Source organism: Macaca thibetana, chromosome 15 (assembly GCF_024542745.1).
Source record: "Macaca thibetana thibetana isolate TM-01 chromosome 15, ASM2454274v1, whole genome shotgun sequence".
In the NCBI taxonomy this organism is placed as follows: Eukaryota; Metazoa; Chordata; class Mammalia; order Primates; family Cercopithecidae; genus Macaca; species Macaca thibetana.
Window position 1 is genome coordinate 17,974,826 of NC_065592.1, and position 17,231 is coordinate 17,992,056.

The 17,231-nt window shown below is 53.1% G+C and overlaps 2 protein-coding genes across 12 annotated transcripts in view; both read right to left on the reverse strand.

The window, feature by feature from the left end:
- The window catches only part of MORN5 (MORN repeat containing 5), a 632,826-nt gene that overhangs the window by 439,031 nt on the left and 176,564 nt on the right, over nucleotides 1-17,231 (reverse strand). The window lies entirely within an intron of this gene.
- The window catches only part of DAB2IP (DAB2 interacting protein), a 216,683-nt gene that overhangs the window by 39,008 nt on the left and 160,444 nt on the right, over nucleotides 1-17,231 (reverse strand). The window contains exon 1 of one of the 11 annotated variants that reach the window (XM_050761883.1): nucleotides 3,283-8,333. The exons of 9 other annotated variants lie outside the window; for them this stretch is intronic. The gene's annotated coding sequence lies outside the window, so the exon portion shown is untranslated. Of the gene's footprint in view, nucleotides 1-2,499; nucleotides 8,334-17,231 lie in introns of those variants that run through there. One more of the 11 variants, XM_050761881.1, reaches the window with a different exon arrangement.

Here is a 17,231-nt window from a genome sequence, read left to right on the forward strand (position 1 = left end):
CTTCCGGGGGCATTCTGTCCCTTTCTGCACGCCCTTCCTGCCAGCACTTATCTGGATACTCCTGGTTTCTTCCCGGGCCCAGGACATTTCCAAGATCTGTCTCTCATTCTGCCCAGCAGATCCTTCCTGACTCTCCCCACAGCTGAGCTCTCAAAAAGCCTCTCTGCCAACTGACCCCAGACCACCTCACTTGCTCCACCCCCTCACCTTGAGAGCAAGCTCCAGAGTACAGGCAGTTTTAAGCACGAATCTGAAAGACCCCCCATTTAAGAAGAGATGGACAAATCTATGAACAAATGCTGGCACCCTAGACTCCAGCCCCAGTGGTCACTCCAGCACAGCTATTTCTTCAATTCCAGCCACCATTTGGGACAGAGGCTCCCTCCTTCTTAGCAGCCTGAGCTCAGAGAGACACAAGAGGTGAAGATCTGAAAGGAAGGAGCACTGGGCCAAAGGAGTGTGCACCTCGGGTGGGCCTCTCCTGCACCTTAGCTTCCTCCCATGTCAAGTGGGTTGCCCCTGCCTCCTGGCAGAGTTTGGGAAGATACATCATGCTAAGGCACCCCACCCCATCCCAATCCTGGGCAGAGTTGATCCAGCCACCAGCACAGCCACTGAGCACCTCCACTACATCAGCAGGAGCATATGAGGCTATGGGCCTAGGGATGTCAGCTGCCTATTCCTCCCAAAGCCTGAGGTCTGGAAGTCTGCATGGGGCACCAGAGCAGCTGCTTCTCAGACTGTAACTAGCAGGAGACAGCCAGGAGTGTTCAGCAGCAGCAAGACAGCAGGAAAGCGGCTGTCAGTAAGCCACAGGGTTCCAGGCCACTGGCACGGGCAGAAACTCAGAGAAACCATGTCAAAGAAAACCAGGAGTGTGGCTGCTGAGTTCCTCCTGCTGCTAGTGACCATGCACCAAAGCCACCTGTGGCTCTCAAGTACCTGCTCAACCACCACACCACAGTGAGCCCACACACCTGGGAAGGGCACAAAGGGCACTGGCTCTGCACCTCTGACCCTCACACAGCTAACTGCAGCAAAGTGTGAGGCTCTGACACCTCCAGGGGCTTCCCAAGGCCAGTGTGTCAGACTTCACGTTCTGCCCCTTTCCCCCACATTCCACACTGGCTGACTCCAGGCTAAGCTAGCCCTGTCATTTGCCACCTGACCCACAGGATTCCAACTGATAAAGCAACATATTTAAAATCCAGCTTTCCAAGGTACGTTTCCAGGTCCCAATCCAGTCATGCCAGCCCTGCTTGGCCCTATCTGGCTCATCATGCTAAACTGCATGCCTCTGCTCAAGGGGTTGCACTACAGCAGCCTATGCCCAGCTCAAAGGCCACCACCTCCACGAAGCCTCCCCCAGAACTGACAACTCCCTCCAGGGTTTGCGCCTATGCACGCGCCCTCTGCTCTGAAGCAGAGGCTCAGAGAGGTCAAGCAGTTTGCCTAAGGTCATGATTCACAGGCACAAGGGAGGAGCAGGACACCTGGCACTCGGGCTCTAACTCCAAATTCTCTTCACTGCCCGTCAATGCCTCAGGTTTTCACCAAACCTACAAAAATCCTATGACCAAATGCACCAACTTTTAAGGAACTACAGGAACCCTGGGTCACCAGAAATATACTGAGCCCTGCCTTTGTCACCTCCTGGGTGGCTGTCTGTAAAACAGTGAGGACACCTACTGGCAGGCAGTCTCATCTGCCCCCAGCTGTGGTAATAAAGGTGGTTCAGACCAACCTGCACTGAGACTTGGCTGTAACAAGCCCAATCCTTCCCCTGACTTTTCCAGAAATGGGTACTTGCCCAGTAAAGATGCTACCACACCAAAGTGATCTGGCTTCTGACAACTGTTTCAAATATTCAAGCAGAGCCAAAACACACTCCTGGCCCAGACACAGTCTTCCCAGTCTCCCACCCGCCTCCACCCCACCCAGCAGGCCTGGGCCCCATGGACTAGGGAGTGGAAGCAGGAAGGGAGAAGAAAAAAGAAAGTTCTGCTGAGGAGCTGGGGTGGAGATACCATGGCCCCCAAGCCCCAGTGCAGCCCCACCCAGCCAGCCAAGGGTTCGGCCACTCAGAGCAAAGGCCAAGCTCCTCAGCTCAGAAAACTTGTCAGCAGTCCCTGGCATTTCCCGGTTCTCAACGAGCACACCATAGGGGCCACTGCGCCTGGCGGACGGAGCGACTCACACTGGGCTTCCTCTCATTTTAAAAACTAAAAACAGCAACAGTGCTCTTCTTGGTGTACCGCTTTTTCGCAGGGCCATCCTAACTGCTTCTACATTCTGGGCCGGCAGTGGATGTCTGCGTAGAGGGGCAGAGACGGCATCCCAGGGTGCTCCAGAGACCCTCCTGGGACCAGCTCCTGTGACAGTCGCTCACTGAAGGTGTCTGCTGCCACCCAGCTCATTCAGGTCTCCCTGGGCCCTGAGACTGCCTCCCTCCTGGCTTTCCCAGCCTCCCTTGTTCTAAGCTCCACTCAAGCCACTCACCATCCCTCAGCACGGCCACCAGGCTCGGGAAGCTGAGTGGCCGGGTGAGCCTTCCCGCTGTCTGCTGCTCCTGGCTGGCCCCAGCCAGCCCAGCCCCGCCCAGCTCCCAGACACGCCACTCCAGCCCTGTCCGCTGGGACTAATCATGGCCAGTTCAACAAAGGCTACGTTCCAACTCTCTGTAATGTGCTTTTAAAGGGCCAGCGTACTACTTGGGCCTGCTGGGGTCTTAAAGGTACAGGTCCCCTTTTCCTGTACAGGAAACAGGAAAGCAGAAAAAAAAAAAAATCCAAAACTCATGATCAGGTTAGAGGCCCTCGGCTTCTGAGGAAGATTTTAGACACAATAAACAACAGAAAAAATTCAAATTCCAAGAAAGTCCTAAAGAGCTCAAAAACAAAACAAGGAAGCTAAACCTCAAGAATAAGAGACGGGATAGTGGCCCTCTTTGGGCACTATGTGCTGGGCACAGCACTGGGTACTTTATGGCCCAGTCTCATTTATTCCTCACCACTCCACAGACAGGCATTACCATTGCCCCATCTTTCAGATGAGGAAGCTGAGGGTGCAGGGACTCCCCAGCTCGCCAGAACTTCACGCAAGTCAGTGGCAAAGCTGGGCCACACCCCGTGAGGTCCATCATAGCCAGAGTATTCCTCCCACCTGCTCCCTCCACGAGGCCCTGACTGCTCCCTCCCACCTGGACCACAGGCCCCAGCTGCTCCACATCCTCCAGTGTCTCTCCTTCACGAGGAAGAAAGAAGGGGGCGAGATGAGTCTCACCTGTCACAGGTGCCCCACCACCAGGCTTTCAGTTTGAGCCTCAGAACCCTGTGAGGTCGGGTCTATCTTTTCCTCCATCTTCCAGATGAGAAGACTGGAAATCATGGCTTCTGACACAACACGAAAGAAGAAGAACACTAGGGGAAGGTGAAAGCAGAGAAAAGCGGGGAGTCAGAGGGAGCACGCGGGGAAGAAAAGGCAGGTGCAGGGAACCAAGGCAGATGGGGGCAACCGTCCTTCCAAGCCCAGGACTCAGGCAAGCTGGCTGAGGCCCTTCCACTGTCCACAGGAGTGGGGCTTCTCCTGGGGCAAGGGTGGGCAGGGCCTGCCTAGTTACTGGAATAGGAGTGGGCTGGGGAGAAGAAGGGAAGAGAGACTTGACTGTCTGGGTCTCAGCACCTGGTCTATGGTACCCTCAGAGAAGCATGGGCCATTCTGCCACCTGGAGTGGCTGGGCCCACAGTAGGTTCTGTGTGGCTATCTTCTTTTTTTGAGACGGAGTTTCACACTTGTTGCCCAGGCTGAAGTGTAACTGCAATCTCGGCTCACTGCAACCTCTGCCTCCCGGTTTCAAGTGATTCTCCTGCCTCAGCCCCCCAAGTAGCTGGGATTACAGGCATGGGCCACCACACCTGGCTAATTTTGTATATTTTTTTAGTAGAGATGGATCACCATGTTGGTCAGGCTGGTTTCGAACTCCTGACCTCAGGTGATCCACCCACCTTGGCCTCCCCCAAAGTGCTGGGATTAAAGGTGTGAGCCACCATGCCCTGCCCAGTGTGGCTATCTTCGGTCAGAAAAGCCAAGGCCAGGAGGCTGCTTTAGGCCTAACTCCACAGGGGCCAAGTCATTCAAAGATGTAGTGCCCTCACTCTGTTTCTATGATGCCTGGAAGTCAAATAAGTTTCAGGACGTGCAGCCTGATGGTAAAGAAGATGAGCTCTGAAGCCAGGCTGTGTTCAAACCTGGACTCTGCCACTTGTAACCTGTGTGGTATTGGACAGGTTAAGTCACCTCTCTGGGCTCTCTCAGTTTCCTCCTCTGGAAAATGGACATAATAGCATTTACCTCATAGGATTGCTGAGAGGATACAGAGCAAAGCCTGGCTGGGAGTGAGTGCGTAACAAACGCCTGCTTTCAGCTGGCGTGAAGGAAGCAGCCCCAGGATAGCTGAAGGCACAAATAGGAAACTAGCCTCTTGGGCAGTAACTGTGGCTGAGTCATTTCTTTCTCTCAGCCTGTTTCTGACCCTCAGTGATTTCCAGGCAGGACCCCCCATCTGCTACCTCCCAGATCCCTGCTCCTTCCCACAAGAAGACAAGGACAGAAGGCGAGAAATACTGAGAAAGGCTGGGCTGTGGCCCAAATCCTTTGAGGCCTGAAAACAGCCTGCCTTGGCTGCCCAGGCCCAGGCTAAGCAAGTCTGCTGGGTAGGAGGGGCAGAGCAAGAGGGAAGCGAGAACCCAAAGCCACACAGGCTGTCAGGAGGTAGCATAAGCACAAGGCTTCGCCTCTCCAGTGGGGCCCCGCCTCCAGACCTCTCTGGGTTTGTCTTCCACTGCTCACATGTGGTCATGGCATGTGATCCTGCTGAGCTCACCTTACCTATGGGGAGTTCTGCATCAGCCATAGGGCCACCCTACATGCCTGCTGCAGAAACAGCCTCCACAGAAGCTAGAGGCTTTGCCGAAAGCATCCCCAAGACTCGACAAGGTTCAAGGCTCATCCTATCTTCCTGGAGCCAAATGCATCTGGTGTGCATGTGGGGAGAGGAGTAGGTGTCCAGCATCAGAGGAAATGGGTGGGTGGGAGGCAGGAGGAATGCCTTGGAGCCCTGGCAGAACATCTGGCCACTATTCCTGAGAGGCAGTAGGAGACCTGGGTGCCTTAACCTCCCTGCTTACGGTGTACCTCACCCCCAGGATTAGTCAGTAAGGAGAGGCCCGATTTGGGTATTTGGCAGGCCCAGGCTGCAATTCTGGTCGTGTCATTTAGCAACTGTGGAACCCTGGACAAGTCCTTTTACTTTCCTGAGTCTCAGTTTCCTCATGTATAAAATGAGGTAATACACTATTCCCTGCAGATAACAGATGTAAAAACATTGGTTAACCAGGAAAAGCATTTAACAAAGCAATTGGGAACCCAAAACTCAAATATCTGCGTGCCATTCATTCAACAGACACTGAAACCCACCAGGGGTCCAGCAGACATTAGGTTATCTCCAGCTATGTGTGCCAACCTTGCACCCTCAAGCCGATGCATTCTAAACCCTCCCCAGAGCCAGCAAAGTCCTGGGGCAGGGTTGTTGGGGGTGAGAGTTAGTGTTCCTGGCCACCAAAATATTGTGAAAAAAATCTCAAACTTCTCCAGAAGCCAAACACACAAAGAAGCCTTCCAGAGAAATGCCCTTGGTGTAAAGGAAGTCTAGCTCTGCTCTGGGAAAGACACTTGAGGTAAGGCAGGTTCCAGGATACTCTGCGTGGACCCACAGAGACTGGGGTAAGGAAAGGGGTTGACAGGGGAACCAGGGTCAACAGACTCAGTGTTGAGTCCAAAAATGTGACACGGCACAGTCAGCGAGCTTTCCAGAGTAGGTGGAGAGGGCTGAGGGAGCTGGGAAAGATCACTGGGGGGAGCCTATCAGTGCTCCGGAATCAGAATCTCCAGGCTGAGATGCCCTGGGTCAGCTGCTGGTAAACCCACGCCGTGGACAGAGAACACTCGGGCCCCTCTCCAGCCCTCCCCTCCTCAGCATCCTGGGCTGGCTGGGTCCTCACGCACTTCTCTGCTCACTGCTGCCCCCGCCACCTTCTCAACTCCTTTTCCTACTCAACACACCTGTCTGTTCCGACACCACTGGGTCTCCTTGAGGACACCAAAGGCCTCCAGGTTGCCAAAGTTAACCAGTTTCTGTGCCTTACTATCCCCTGAACCCAGGCCACCGTGCTCCAGGTTTCCTCTGTTCTCACAGGCTTCTAGCACCTCACCTCCCTTCCTCCGGGTGCTGGAGTTCCTCAGGCCTGTTTCGGAGACACTCTTCCTTAGCACAACACTTTCCTTTGGTGATTGTATCCACTCCCATAGCTCTAAATACCTCCAGCATGCTCATGACTCCAAAGTGTATTCCCAGCCCTCCCCTCCTCTGAGCTCCGGACCCATGCATCTCCATGCCGGCCTGACAGCACCTCCAGGGCATCTCACGGAACCTCACATCTGAAATGTCCAGCGTGGAGCCTCAGTAGCAAAGCCAGGAGCCCTTCCTTTCCCTGGCCTTCAGAATCCAATCCAACACAAATCCTCCTGCTACCTCCTCTGAAATCCCACATCCCTGTTTACTCCTCTCCATCTTCCCCAGGCAGCCTGTTGTCCAGGCAGCCTCCCAAACCACTGGGCTTCCCCCTACCCCTACCAGGGGTCAGAGGGACCTTTCAGAAATGCAAATCAGATTACTGAACTCCTCACCTTAAAAGCCTTCAATTATTCCCCACTGCACTGAATAAATGTGAACTGCTCCCCAGGTGAAAGACGTTGGCAATCGTGACCTACCTACTTTCTGACCTCATCCAGCAACACCCAACGCCCCCCACCACACACACCAAAGTCTGTTTCCTGCTCAAGGGCTGTACTTACTGCTCCCTAGGCTAGGAGTTCTTGCCCCAACACACTCAAACAGCAAATTGGCGGGCTTCTGGCATCTTCTGCAACTCAATCCTTCCCTGACTGCTCCATCTACACAGGTCCTGCCCTGCCACCGTTACTCCCCGGTGGAACACTTGGTTTGTTTCCTTCATAGCATCTTGCTCATGAGGCTAGCAAATATTTAAGTGCAAACGATGTGCCAAGCACTATTTAGGCACTGGGAAGACAGGTGCTGAACAAAGCAGACAGAAATCCCTGACTCACATTTCAGTAGGGAAACTTCACTCAATCGGGAATCACTTTTTTTCTCCGCTTATTTATTATCTGCCTCTCCTGTCACAAGGTAAGCTGTGTGTAGCCAAGCTCTATGTGTTGTATTTCTGTGTCTTAAGAGAGGGTCTGACATGGTGCAAGAGCTCAGTAAGTCCTGATGAAATCAAGATGCAAAAACAAAGACCAGGGCAGCCAAAGAACCAAACTCCAAACCCTGAGAGACATACATGAAATCAAGAGCCTGGTCCTGAATGCCTCCCATGGCGTCTCTTCCCTACCCCTGGGGGCCTCAGGTGGGAAGGAAAGCTTCTGTGACACCCCAGCCTTCTGGGGTCAGACAGAGGCACATGTGGCAGTTTCGTTTAACTGCTGGGGAACAGGTGGATGACTGCAGGCCTGAGGAGTTAGGGAGGCTTCTTGAAGAAGCTAGATCTGAACAAGGCCAACCTACACCTCCCTCCCAGATCTAGGGAGGAGGAAAACAAATTTGTGTTTTAGGGCTCTGATATTCTTTGCTCTAGCAGAAAAGAAGAAAAAAAAAAACCTTTACTTTTTATTAGTGTCTGGATCAATAAAAGTTTCAGAAGTAAAGCTTCTCTCCTGCAATACTAACTGCGAGAGAGAGAGAGAGAGAGAGACAGACGTGGATTGTTAAATCTGTCTTGGAGAGGCAGGGCTGGGAGAGTGCGAGGGCACAGGGGCACCGGCAGTTTCCCCCTCACCTGTGCTGGCAGCTTCTGGCTAAAGGCCCTCATTAGCCCCGCAGCCTAGGGTCAAGGCCCATTCCTCATAGCCCACCTAACCAAATGCTGGTTCCCTGAGCCTAGGTCAACAGCCAGGCTGCTGGACGCCCACCATTCAGGTGCCCCACAACCTTGCCTGCTTGGCCTTCTCTGAGCTGCACCCTAAAGCTTCTCCCCAGCCCACCTCCCCATCTAAAGGCTGGAAGCTCCAGGAGGGCAGGGCTTGCTTCCCTGGAGGAGCCAGTTTAGCAACCCCAGTCCCCACCTTCACTCTTCTTCCCATGTCCAAGGGAGTCCCCCATTCAGTCCCCCAAGCCTTGCACTTGCACAGCACACCAACAAGCCCTGTCCACTGAGGACTCAGTTCTGGGACCAGGCCTTGTTGGAGAAACAGCTCCTCACCCTCCAGCCCAACCCACCCCCATCCAAAGCCTGTCTGACCCCATACCAGGCTGGAGACCCACCTACCCGGGAGGAAGTTTCCTTGTGGTGTCTGTCCTCCCTCCCACAGAACTTCAAACAGACCTTTGTGGTGGGAGCGCAGGCCTCTCTGCTGACCTGGTTCTGGGCACTTGCAACCCCTGAGGCTCTGGAGCCAGATCTGGCTTCCGAAGATGGCCAGGTCTCCAGTGAGCAGGCCCTCCGGCCCGGCCCAGGATCTTACCGAAGTTGTCACTAAGAAGTCCAAGGCCACAGAGGCCCATTCCCAAGGGTGGTGCTCACCCAGGCACCTATTCTAGACAGATTAGGAGGACTCTCGGCCGGGCCGGCATCTAAGAGGTGAGCCTAGGAGAGCTTGCCCTTCCCGAAAGGCACGTGCTGAATCTGTGTCTTCCAAGCTGAACTTTCAAAAATGACTTAAATAAACACAGTGATGACAACATCTAAAGGTTTCCGTGTCCTTCAGGAAACAAAGTGGAAAATTACAGTCTTCCATACAGGTAACCACACGGCACAACCTCCAGGTCCAAGAAGACGAGAAACACTCCTGAAAGCAAACTATGGCTTCCAGCCACGGCAAGTCTCCCTCCAAGGGCCTCTGGGCAGGGTGCAGGCCTGAGCACAGAGCTCTGGGTCAGGAAAGAGGGAGGAGCCGTCCCGACAGGCTCCTCCCCTAAAATGCTGACTCCGCCCAAGGTCATCTCCTGCCCCAAGCCCCGCCTCTGGGCCTTTGTATTTGCCATTCCCTGGGCAACGCTGGTTCCTCCTTTTGGTCTCAGACCCAAAGTCCCGTCCCAGGAAGAGGCCTTCCCTGATCTCTTAACTAAAGGGGCAACTACCATCTCCCAAGTTACCACCCTGCTTCATTTTCTCCACAGAACTACCCTTAAGTCATCTTGTTTGTTTCTGTCTTTTACCCACCATGAAAATGTCCGGTCCACGAGAACAGGGACCTGCACGCCCAGGTAAGCCCAGCACACATCGAACCAGAGCCTGGCACAAAGTAGGCACCTGACAGATGTACTGAATGAATGCATTTTTCAAGCTGGTCTGAGCCAGGTCAGCCAGAGCGGTGGAAGGCAGGAGCAAGGGAACCAAAAGATTTGGGGGAGCGCCAAGGTAACCTCACCCGAGCACCGCTCGAAGAGCATTCCGGACTAATGTCGGGCTGCACCACGCCCCAAACCCTGTCCAGCCCGGAAGCGGCCGGCCCCGGCCCCAGCCCCAGCCCCAGCCCCAGCCCCAGCCCCAGCCCCAGCCCAGGCCCGCCCACCCACCCCGCAGCAGCAGGCCCAGCCCTTCCCAGCATTCCGCGGCCAGCTGCCCCCAGCTGCAGGAACTTCCCGCTAGCGACCTGCCGCTGCGCATTGGGCACGCGGCGGGGGGAGGCGGATGCGCAGGCCCCGGTGCGGGGATTCGCGGGCCTCTGCCTTGCAACCCCTTCCCCACCTTCGTGCGAGTCTGGGTCCCCACCGGCCCCGCCAGTCCCTCACTCACCCGCGGCCTGGCTCCGGCGGCGCATTCCAGTTCGGTCCCGCTGGCCCTACCCTGGATTCGTTGGGCTTAGACCAGCACAGCCCAGAGACCCAAACAAGGCAAAGGCTCTCCCTTCCCCACATTTCCATTCAAACATTTTAACAAGTGAACACAACTGAGGTCCAGACAAGGCCAGGGGTTTGCCTACCATGATCCCCTAACCCGACTCCCCACCCCGACTTGGGACTAGACAGCCTAAGATGGGAAGGGCACTGGGTTCCCAGGAAGCAGTCCTGGGTTTTCTCTTCTGGAAAGCACCCGGCTAGTCCAACAGGACAGAAGGGAAAGGTCGAGTGCAGCGAAGGAGATGACAGGCTGGTGAGCTGTGTAAGCTGCCCAGGTTCCTGAGTGCGCCCAGAAGCCTGTGGGCAGACAAACCCCTGCCCCACCTGCTGGCCTGGAGATTCATCCTTGGGTCACTTACCAGGCCCTCACCGAAACAAAAACCCCTAGGGGAAGGGCACACCCAGCCAACCAGGTATTTTTGCCTGGGGTCACCCTTCTTCCCACCCCACTAGAGAAGCCACTGCAATGGTATCCACTTACTGAGTCTCTACCACATGCAGGGTATCATACCGTCACACCTCCTTCACTTACAGCCACCAGCTAGAAGTGCTAATCCAGCTGAGGCCAGGAACCCGAGGCTGCACAGCCTCCTGATGTAAATATGAACAGAAGCCAGTGGAAGAACAAGAGCCACCCCTTGGTGTCCTACCTAGGTCCTGCCCAGCTCCTCCCATCCTCCACCCTAAGGCATCACAGACCCCAGGCCAGTCCTTGGCAGTTGCAACCTGCTCCGGTGTTTCAGCAAACAACTACCGAGCTCCTACTAAGCTGCAGGCTGTGTCAGGCACCTACTGTGTACAGGCAGGCAGGATACCATCTGGGGTTATTGCAGGACTGGTGAAGAGGTTTTACTGTGACCCCATCAGCAGCCTCCAGCCTGAAAGGTCCCTGACTCATTCCATTCCCTGCTGGGCCCTAGGCTCCAGGCTCAGCTCTGCTGTGCACACAGGCCAGGCGATCCAACACCACCAGTCTGCCCATATTTGCATCTGTCCACACCTCCAAAGCCAAAAGAGCTATCCAGCTCCCCCTACTGCCTAAAAGCCTCCCAGCCAGAAGAGCACTTACAGTGTCCTGTCCCCTTCCTTCTGAGTTTTCCCTCAGAGCTGTCATCTGTTTATCCAATGTCTTAATAAAATTTCCTAGCGGGGGAAAGGTGAAGATAGAGTCTCAGAGAGGTCCTGCGGCCAGAGAAGCCCACTTTGGCTCCAGAGCAGCCAAGCCAACAAGGAAGGCGAAAGCAGAGTGCATCCTCTGAGCATCACCTCCCTCCAGGGTGCAGGCTCCAAGCCAGGTCTGCTCCCACTGATTTCATAATCATGGCAACAAACAGGCAAGGCAGATACTGCGACCACTTTATAGATGAAATCAAGTCTGGAATAGCTAAGTCATTTGCTCAAGTTCACCCAACTACATCTGAAAGTGTGCCTCACGCCTAGACAACTGTTTTTGCACTTTTTACTAGTCCCCTCTTGTTTCCCTCCTTAATCTGAATACTCCTTCCTCCTGGAAGCCCTCCTAGATTTCCCTCAGGCAAGAAGCCATCCCCTGATGATTCATCCACACTGTTAAAACATCTTGTTATAAGAAAACAGGGCCCTATAACAGGGCCTTTGCCTCTGCATGACAGCTCTCACAGGAAGGAGTCACGCACTAACAAGAAATGAGCCTGCATCTGAGGGTCAGGATATGTCCATCTCCAGTGGGTCTCCTACCCTCACCAGCTGTCTGCCATCACTTCCTCTGTGCCCTCCTTCCTAGCCCCTGCTCAGAGGTCTGCATAACCGCTTACAGGCTCCTTTCAGCAACATCTTGAGTAACACATAAAAGTACAGAGTACACAGTGACCATTCCTGGCCATGTGTAGTTGGGGGAATTTCAGAGGCTGCCCTGATCCAGTCACTCCTGGTTTCAGCATCTCCCGCGGCCACAGAAGAAGCCCAGAGCCTTGGGCCTCGCCCATCAGTAGGTCCTACCTGTCCCTGCACACTCCTCACCTTTATACCTGAAGCTTATCACAGGGAATAGTCACAAGGCCTGCCTCCTTTTTTAACCCTTCCCCGTGCATGCCCTGCCTTTCTCACAGTCACACCCTTGCTTCCATAAGGTTCCCCTCCTGCCCCCATTTCTAATTTTCATTCACCTTTCAAGGCCCAGCTCAACTGCCCCCACCTGAGGGAAGCCTGCCCAGTGGCCCCAGGCACAGGAAAGTGCACAATCTCTCCCTCTCTCTGCCTGAATTCCTGGTCTGACTCCCCTCTCCTGGCTACTACTGCCTACCCTGCCAGGCCTTCCTTGGGGTCTGTTCATCTCTGGTTCTCAGGGCCTAGGGGACTCCATACATGAGTGATGGAGACACACACACTGCAGGCAGTCTTCTCTAAAGAGCTCAGGATGCTCCTGTCTTATCTTCTTTCAGATCTGAAGATGTCCTCAGCAACTGGGCTAGGCTCTCTGGGGAAGTCTGGAACCCTTACCACTCAAAAAGCTTTCCATTTCTTTGAGTGACAAGAGTTTGGGCCACGACTGTCAAAGAATACCTCCAGGCAATGCCTGTACGTCCCGTGGGGAGAGATGTATAAATCCTGGGAGAGGAAACATCTTTTCTTTCTAGAGGCTGAGCAGACGACAGAGGCTCTTTCTGAAGGAGGGTGCTGCTAAAACCCACCAACTGCCTCAGGATCCATCTGTAGGACAGAAACAGGTACAAGGCCGGAGAGGGATGCCCGCCCTGTAGCAAAGTCAGCCCAGGGCCTGGCTGTTCATGAACAAGGGCTTTTGAAGAGACCACAGTTGTACCACAAAGTACAAGAGACCACAAGGGCTTCTGAAGGGACCAGTTGTACTTAGCTGAATGTGAGAAAACAAACTTGGTATTAGATTGAGGGCCAACTCAGGAAGTAGTTTCAGTACACCAGCTGTTAATTTATGTGAGCGCATCTATACTTGCGTGGCTTTATCATCACTAACAAAGAGCAAATGTGTCCTGGCACCTGCTATGTGTTTTATAGACATTATCTCCTTTAATTCTCCAAAGAGCCATAAGCTGTGGGTATCCATGCTACCTTTTAGTAAAAATGAAGCAGAAGCACAGAAAGCTTGGAAAAATTGCCCAAGCTCACACCGCTAATTACTGGTGGGAGCTGGGATTCTAGGACCCTCAACAATCTGGCCCCAGACTGTCCCTCGGGTCTGAGTTACCAGTGTTCAACACTTCAGAGCCTCTGCTCGCTGTTCCTGCCCCTCAAGCTCCCCACTCACCTAGTTTTGAGCTGTGTGGGTGGTTAATTTACATCGTCAGCCCACAGCCTCCCCACTCCCTTCCTCCTCACCACCTATTCAGTTCCCCTAGCTCAGACCCCCTTCTCCCTCCAGACCAGCCAGCTGGACTCCCGCCGTCTGGCTACCTCTGCCCCACTACCAGCCCGGTCACATCATCTCCACCTGCCAGGCCCCCAACCAGTGTCTTATGGCGATGACTCCGGCTGGCAGAGAATCCTGGAACCTTTTCCCCACAGTGATGTTGACACATGTTCACTCCAAAAATGTAATGTTTCCATCAAAACATTTAGTGGGAGTAAATTCCCACCCATGCAACATCTCTAAAAAATATAGAGTAAATTTACTCGAACAAGCAGTGAGACATGGTCAGCATTTTTCTTTCTTGGTTGTCACAGTGCCAAGTGCTAGGCAACACCCAGCACAGTGTGCCAGGGGTTGAATGCTACCAAGAGGCAACGGAAAGAGGACGGTTACAGTTTATGAGCCTGTGACTGCTGGTTCTACTGTACAAGACGCCGGGATCAACCTGGGCAGTGCCCTCAGCCCTGGCCCCCAGAGAGTCCAGTGCCACTAGCTGGGCTCCCACCAGAGCCATTTCTGTGTCTGTGGCTAGGTCATTTGCTGCTTAGTCCCCAAGTCCTGCTCCCACCCCACCAGAGTAGGGCCCAGCCATCACCACACCATGTCTACACCAGGTCCAATGCCTATGTTCACATGCATGCTTCCTGAAAGGTCAGGGAACTCAAGTCTCCCTAAACACTCCCCAACCCTGAGACCAGCAATAATATTGTGGGGTAATGCAGGGAGATCCTGCTGTACACCCAGACCCCATGGCTGCCAAAAGAAGAGATCTAATGCCAGGTACTGCAATCCAGGTGCCTGGAGGTCAGTGGTTGTGGGTAGGTTCCAACCAGCCCCAGCCCCAGCAATCTGAGATTACTGTGAAGCCAGAACAGTCCATTCTTGGGGCAAGTCCAGCCCTCTACAGCAAGAAGCTGGAGAAAACAAGGAGAGGCCCATTGGCCACCACTCTGTTCCCACTTCCCCATGTAACCAGACAGCAATTCTGTAACAAGACAGCATTTATAACCATTATGCCCCACTCCCTTAGATATTCCCTACTTCAAGGATGGCAGAGGGGCAGCCTCTGCTTTGGTTTCCTCCCAATGTTTCTCTCGACTCCATTCCGTACAGCCATCTGGCACAATACTGCCACGTGTGGTATTAACCTCCTCACCATGACATGTGCCAGAGGGAGAGATCAATGTTCCCATTTTACAGATGTGAAAACATGTGCACCAGGGTTAAACAACCAGTCCAAGGCCACCCAGCTGGGAAGGGAGTGTCACCAGGAACCAAACAGGTGAACAAGGTCTGTCCTCAGGAAACTGGTAGTTTAGTAGAGAAGGGAAGGTACACAAATATTAAGACCAAACAAAAATCATATATAACAGGCTGTGGGCCCAGAAGACGTGGTGAAACGTGTCCAGGGCAGGGCCTGGCCCAACAGGGGGCCTAGAGAGACTGCAGGAGCATTTCCAGTTGGGAGCAGGGAATCAGGAAAGGTATCTGGAGAGGAGGATGTCCAAGCATATCCTTCTTCAGAGATCTGTGTCCCCACCAACTTCTGTGCTTGGCACATTGTGCACACTTCTCATTGCCAGGAGGGTTAACCCTGGGCAGGCTGCTGGCATATACACTGCAACCCATCTACAACCGGACAGCCCAGCCCTGTGAGGTATGTCAAATTATGCCTCCTTTACACAGGTGGGATCAGAGGAGCAAGGCAGTCAGGTTCTTTGCTCCCAGTCACACAGCTAGAAAGGCAATTGTGTCTGACTCTAAGGTCTGCCTCTCCAACAAGCACTTCATTTCTCTAAGCCTTAGTTTCCTCATCTGCAGAAACTCTGCTGCAGACGTACCTCCCCTAGAGACGGGTGTTGGACATTAAATGTCTAATACCTGAAGCCTAGGTCCCTGGAGGTGGTGACCAGAGCCTGGACCTACATTGGCCCAGGGACCCTGCTCCTGCAGCCTGTTGGGTGAAAAAGGAGAGGGTGATAGGTTCCATTCACTGGCTCCTCTCTTCCTAAGCCAAGGTTGCCAAGGAATGGCTACCAATATGGAGCTATAATTGGTGAGCCTAGCAGTGCAGGGCCCAGCAACAGACCCGGTGGGTGATGCTGTTGCAGGAAAACAGCTGAGCACAGCAAATATAGCCGCTGACCCAATTCAGTTCTGTTCTGTCTTCGAGAAAATAATTGAGTTTAAATGAATAGGTTTCCCATGTCCCCTCCGGCCTCAGGAAGGGTGGAAAGGGAGAGCAGGGAGATAGGAACAGTTCTTCAGGCTTACTGTTGTTTATTTTTGAGTCATTAGGCCTGTGAAAAGTTTTTCTTTCTTTCTTTGGTGGCCGTGGGGTTGGACATGGCTGGGAGGCAGCAAGGTGGAGTGAGAACCACACAGCGTGGAGATGAGGATGGAGGTTCAAGTCCTGACCTTACCAACAGCTTTTTGGAGTGGCCCAGCCGGTCTCCTCTGGGCCCCAGGCTCCTTATCTGTAGAAAGGGAACACTACAACCCCACACACACCCACACACCTCCCAGGGTTGCTGGGAGGAGACTTCCAGGGAGAAAAGGAGTCTGAGGTGAACTGAAGAAACCAATTCTTTGCCCTATAGGAATATAGGCCCACTGAGGCCACATCTGTTTTAAAAGAAGCCAGAAATCTAGATTTTCAGGTGAATATTTAAGGTAAATGTTTTAGTGTTGGTAACTGATTTTAAACCAACAAAACAATAGAATCTTTCCACCCCATCGGGTCAAATGAAACCTGTCTGTGGGATACATCTGGCCACCAGCCATCCATATACTACCTCTGATTTAATGACAACGTATGTAAAGCAATTAATGACGTGCTAGAGTCCTCCCACCTGTTTACTGACTTATAATTTCTTTGATGGAGAGGCCAGGCCTATCCCACTTGATAGCAGAGGTGAGGGGCACCCTCCTCCTCAAGGCTGGACTCCTTCAAAACTTCAGAGGAGAACATGGAGGGGCTGCTGCCCCCACATCCCTTACTGCAGGAAGGCAGGTGGGTATGCTGGGGCTGGTTTTGTCCTAAAAGTTAAGGGGACCTGGGCTCACCTCCTGCCCAGCCCCAAATTCTCCCCTAGGGTCTCAGCTTCCTCTTCAGCAAAATGGGGATTTCTGAGAGGACCAAATGAGAAAGAGAAGACTTAGAGATAAAGGGTGAGAACACATGTCAAGTGTCCCCAGAGAAGTAGTGCCACCCGGTGGAAAGAGCCTGTGAGCTGGCATTTCCTCCTTGGCTCTTGGCTGTGTGAGCCCAGGAAGGTTACCTAACCTCTCTGTACTTCAGTTTCATCCTCTGTACACAAGAGATAAGAATCTTTGGGATACAGAGGTGTTGTGAAGATTAAATGAGCTGATGACTGTCAAGTACCTGGGAGGAAGCCTGGCACAGAGCAAAGGACTAAAAAATGACAGGCATTGTTACTATTGTTGTTGTTATCTTTAGTGAAAAGCATGCCAGAGAATTATGATTGGGTGATTACAATAATGTAACACAACCAGGCAAACTTGTTGTTAACAGATGAGGCCACCTATAATTAGCACAATTATTACATATGCAAATGCTGCTGCTTAAATACTGGAATAGGGTGTTCTTTGAAGTGTGTTTAAATAACCCTTTCCTCTGGCTGTCCCCACTCCCCAAATCTCATTTACACTATCAATATCATTAACAAACATTTTCTTCATAAAGCAAGAAAGAATTCCACACTAGTGCATGTTGAAATCAAGGAGCCCCTTCCCAGCCCATCTAGAGTCATTCTAGAGCTCCAGCTGCAGTCCTCCCCACCCTCACTGGCTCCTCTGAAGTTGGGCACTAATGCCCCTCTCTGATACAAGGAGCTCTGGAGGGTTGGAGATGTGTTCTTGGCATGG